The 5054-nt window shown below is 36.4% G+C and overlaps 1 protein-coding gene across 1 annotated transcript in view; it reads left to right on the top strand.

The window, feature by feature from the left end:
• Positions 1–3749: 3749 nt before the first annotated feature.
• LOC107090846 (free fatty acid receptor 3-like) overlaps positions 3750–5054 on the top strand; it is a 7846-nt gene continuing 6541 nt past the window's right edge. Inside the window, exon 1 of the mRNA XM_015384437.1 lies at positions 3750–3779. The gene's annotated coding sequence lies outside the window, so the exon portion shown is untranslated. The remainder of the gene's footprint in view (positions 3780–5054) is intronic.

The raw sequence follows: 5054 nt of genomic DNA, 5'->3' as shown, positions 1-5054 counted from the left end.
TGAAGTTGTCATTTATCTGTGATTCTGTCTGATAAACTCTGAAGAGTTTACAGCATATTTCTTTTTAAAAAGAATGAAACAAATAAATGTTCGTCAATAATTAAACAAAATGAAACCCATACCATGATTGGACTCTTGTTGGACTCCCAATGTCTAACAGAAGGGAAGAAATGTTTTTTTACTTGAACTTCATAATTTCCAAATGATTTGTTTTTACAGCTGATTTATTAAAAAAATAAACAGATTTAAATCAAATGACTCGCTTATGTTTTATCTACTTTTTTACCTTAATAAATGTATACTTGTTACTCTACACGGTCTTAACTTAGCATTAATTAGCTTTTTTTGGTTAGTCATATAGTTACTAGAAACATTGTACCAAATTGTCAGGGTTTGGTTGAGTTTTGAGGACCCAAATGCAGAGGCAGGGAGGCAGAGGTGAGTTCTTGCAGTTTTAATTGAATGTTTACAGGTAGGAATCCAAAAATCCAACTTAAAAATGTTAAACAAACCAGAACCATGGATACATCAGGGAAAACAATCATGAGGAGCCAGCACTGAGGAACTGCACAGGGAGAGTATTTATGGCCGACTGAACAAAGAGAGGACTAACGAGCTGATTGGGAGAGGGGGTGTGAACAGAGGATTCTAGAAGGATCTAGGGAAAACGGGACCAATACAAGAGGGCAACAAAGAAATACCTAAGAACTCAAATACATCCAAAAAACACAACAAAATAGAAATTAAACCAATAAAACTGAAAACAAAAAAAAAAACTTAAAGGCATACTATGCAACATCTTTCAGTTAATTAATGTGTTCCATAACGTTTTGGATGATTAAATGAGTCATTTCAGGTCGAACAAAGGTTTTCTCGGCCGCCCTGGTGGTCTGTAGAGGAAATACCGTACTTGCAATTGCAGGAGCCCTCGGCCCGCACCCACAGGCTCAGAAGTCTCGTGCATCGCGAGAGTCGGTCTTGCTTTACGGCAAGAACTCCTACACGCCCCCAGTGAAAGGCATCCTCGTTGCTAGCGCAGTGGCGATATTTGTGCAGTTGTAAATGTATGAAAACATGCTAAATTTTCAAACTCGAAAATTGGAACAAAATACGTCACTTAGCGCAGTAGACATGGTGATTCGTTGCGTTCGCCTGTCTGCTAAGCTCAAAACAACCGCGCCTGGCTTGACGGAGAATCAGGAGAACAGCTGAGCATATTTACGATAGTGCACTTTTACTTTCGCCCTCTAGGGAGAGCCTCGCTGGAAAATCAACACCGGTTGCATAGTGTACCTTTAACAGAACCAAGACCGTGACACAAAGGTCATTCTCTAATAATTGATCTTCATTAATCTTAACTTTATCTTATTTCATCTAACATTTTTTCTTTAGAATTATTTCATTTAGTTAGATTATCTAAGTTTGTGCTTCATTAGTTTGATTATTTTTTGATGTGCTATAGAGCTTATTAGGTTTAATTAAGCTTAGCATAACTTACTTAACCTTAGTTACTCTAAACTTTTTCTTAATTCCAACTGACTTGTCTTGAATATTGCTTTTCACATACATTATTCTGATACATCTCATACATTCTATTTTTTTTATTATATAAAGGTTTTTATTGCATCTTATCTATTTTATATTTAGACAGTATTTTTTAACCCTGGTTTGATTTTTAAATAACATTTGCTTGGTTTGTTTATCTTTTAAAACTAGTTTGTATGAGTTTTTTTTTTGTTTTGTTTTACCTTATTTCAACTTCATTTACCTTAGCTTAGCATACCTTTGGCCAGGCGTACACTGTACGATTTTTTTGCCGATTTTCCAGTTATACGATCATTTTCCGATCGCGCCGGCTTTCAGCCTGATGGTGCGTGGTGTAGTGAACATGGGGTAACGAGGGGCGATCAGCCTCTAACGACCACCTCCCCATCAGGAATCATAAGGTTGGGAGAAAATCAAACATGTTTGAGATTCAGTCGGCCGTCGTGAGGTGGCCGTGGGCAAATCGCTCAGTGTCCAAACAAGGATTCTTCTTCTTCTTCTTCCTCTCAGAGGAAAACCCAGCAGCATGGCGGGGGGGCAATGAGTGAAATGCAGTTCTTTCTGTAAACTGACAGACCGTAGTAGCCACGTTAGCTCAGCCACGTCTTTGTCCAAATACGTCGTCTCCTTTGCTTTTTAGGGCTTTCAGCACAAAATTGCCCAAATTTCCAAGGCAGCGCGTTTCACTCTAGTGAGCTTCATGTTCTTCTTCTACTCGTTTGGCTTCCGGATAGACGAGTCGGAGTAGCGCCATCTCACTGCGGGGCTGAGTCCCACCTGGTTTTTAGACGTACAGTGTGAGCAGACAGATCGCATTAAAGCGTTGGGTCGCACAGTGTGAGCACAAACATCGTAAGCTGGGAACTTTTAAATCCTGCGGATTTGTCGTACAGTGGTAGCTGTAGCTGCGTGAAACAAGTGGAAAAATCGTACACTGAATGCCCGACTTTAGCTAAGCTCAGAGTTGTAGATTAGCTTTTTCTGAACTTATTTCTCTTTTTCTTAGTTTTTCTAAGCTTAGATTTTAGATTAGTAGCGCAGCCTAAATTAAATTAAGCTTATAGTGTAGCTTAGCATATCTAATCTTGGATTATTTGACCCTACCTTGGTTTAGCTGACTTTATCTTAGTTTCTCTCGTCTTTAATTGTTGTAGCTTTTTAGTGCAGCTTAGATTCTTATTTTAGCATTTTTGAAACATACTTCATCACATTTTAAATCCCTTTTTTACTTAATTTTACCTGAATGTATTTGATTTTGGTTTAATTTTAGCATAAGCGCTGTTTGAATAACCTTAACTTATATTAGCTTTATTTAGCTTAGCCTAACTTTCGTTTTCCTTTTACATTACATCAGTTTGTTCAATTTTGCTTATTATTTTGATTGTTTTTTTAAATAGACATGCTAATGTTTTTTTAATTTGTTGTACTTCATTTTTGAGCTTCTGGATTAACCTCATTAAGTTTATTTTATCGTTTTAAATTAGCTGAGTTTACTACCTTAGCTTTATGTTACTAATACTAATGATATAATCTTGATTATTGGATTTTAATCTTTACTTTGCATATTTGACATTTTCTTACCGTAGCTAATAGGATCTCTAATATAATATTTCACTTTAGCATATTTCCTATAGGCTATTTAGCCAATATGTTTTTTTTATTTTTTTATTTATCTCATATTACTTTAATTTCAAATAGTTTACTATATTTTACTTCTTTTTTTTTTACTTTGCTCTATTTCTTTCAAAGAGATTCGAACATTTATGAAGTAATAAAACTATAAAATCAAAGCAGTGATGATAAAAGTAAATTCAGGAAGAATTATTATCGTTTATCGATCTGAAATTTTTGACCCAAACTGGATCCACATTTGCAGAGTTTGGATCCCATCATGTATTTACTGCAGGAATTAAACAAGTGTTTGAAAAATCTTTGTGTTTTTATTTTTCATATTTATCTAAAGATAAACAAAAGTATGTTGGATATTTCTGGGCTCTGCAGCAAAGTCGTCTCCTCTCCATCTTTCAGTGATTCTCCCACATATCCTACGGTAAACTGCGTCACACAGGTTCTCGCATCGGTTGCCGGGAGACCATGTTTGGAGAACAGTTTATTAAATTTCCGCAGTTGAAGCATATTAAGCACCGTCTTGAGTTACAATCAAACAGTCTGATTCCTGAAACTGAAGACGGCGGATGCAGGATGGACGGTTTGGGATTTCAGCCTTGATCGAGGTAAACGCCTGCTGTGGATAAACTCATTTCTTTTCTGCATTTGTTTTATGAACTTATGTCTGAATGCTGAATGCATCTAGTCAATCTATATCTTTGATTTTTCTCAGGTTGCGATGCTGCTCAGTAGGTTTTAATTTATTAAACAATAAGTGTAGCAATGTTTATGGGAATTAGAACAAATTAGCTGAAATATTCAATCAGGTTTCTAACTTTTCACCACAATTTCCCCATTGTGGGAAAATAAAGGGATTTACTATTCTATTTTATTCTATTATTTCTGTAGAAAGTTGGTCTCAGAGTGGAATGTAGGAAGAAACTCTCCATGCTTACAAATTTCACCACGACATGAACAGCTGGGTTTGTTTTAATTACTGGTACTAATCACACAAAAAAAAAAACGTTTAAAAGGAGATCCAAAGGTTTCTGGCAGAACTTCACCTCCTTTCAAAATGCATGACCGGGTCAAAGATGTGATGAAGTGAAAACTTAAAGTTCTTGGAACCAACTTCAGTGTCAGACCAACATGTTTGAGGCTGTAACCTTCATCGGCTGCATTACAAATCAAAACACTGTTTTTTTTTCAAAGCTGTAGTTAGCAAACATTAGCAAAGGATCCTCAACCTAAATGCTGGTGAGGATTCTGTCATCCAGGTCATAATAATTCCAAAAATGTTTTTAAAAAATCGACTGGACTTTGTTTCCAAGTTTGAAGACGTTTCTCTTCCATCCAGGAAGATTTTTCAATTCAAAATGTCAGAAATAGCGTTTAGTTCCAGGTTTTATCCAGCAGCCCAACAAAGCCTGGTTTTTGCTTAGAAAACATGCAAATAGAAACGGATGAAGGGCTTCATCCCTTAGGAATGGGGGCTCTTTTGTATCTTTGTTATCCTCTAATACCCAATACCTGTCTATGTCTCTGAAAGGGGGTCGTTAAAGTGAATTTTTGGCCTTTGCTGAACAGGGGAGGTCTTCTGCTCCCCTGTAAAGGGGTTGGGGCTGCGATGATAGCAGGAAGGAATCAACTCTATCGCTGCATTGGAGGTTTTTGAAAGCTGGAATCTGAGTCCAACCCCTCTGTTTAAAGTTGTAGGGAAATCATATTAAAATGTCAAATCATTCTGGCTTAAACATGTATATAAATGTTCTCTTTATCAGACAATATTATCCCAAAATTTAGAAAATGTCTATTTAAAAAAAAAAAATCTTAAAATCTGTGGGGTTTTTCATTATCTTCTGCAGACCAGTTAGTTCTACGTCAGCCTGAACACCTAAATT

The sequence above is a fragment of the Cyprinodon variegatus genome, unplaced genomic scaffold, assembly GCF_000732505.1.
Source record: "Cyprinodon variegatus isolate N-32 unplaced genomic scaffold, C_variegatus-1.0 Scaffold312, whole genome shotgun sequence".
In the NCBI taxonomy this organism is placed as follows: Eukaryota; Metazoa; Chordata; class Actinopteri; order Cyprinodontiformes; family Cyprinodontidae; genus Cyprinodon; species Cyprinodon variegatus.
This window is presented reverse-complemented; position numbering and strand designations above follow the sequence as displayed.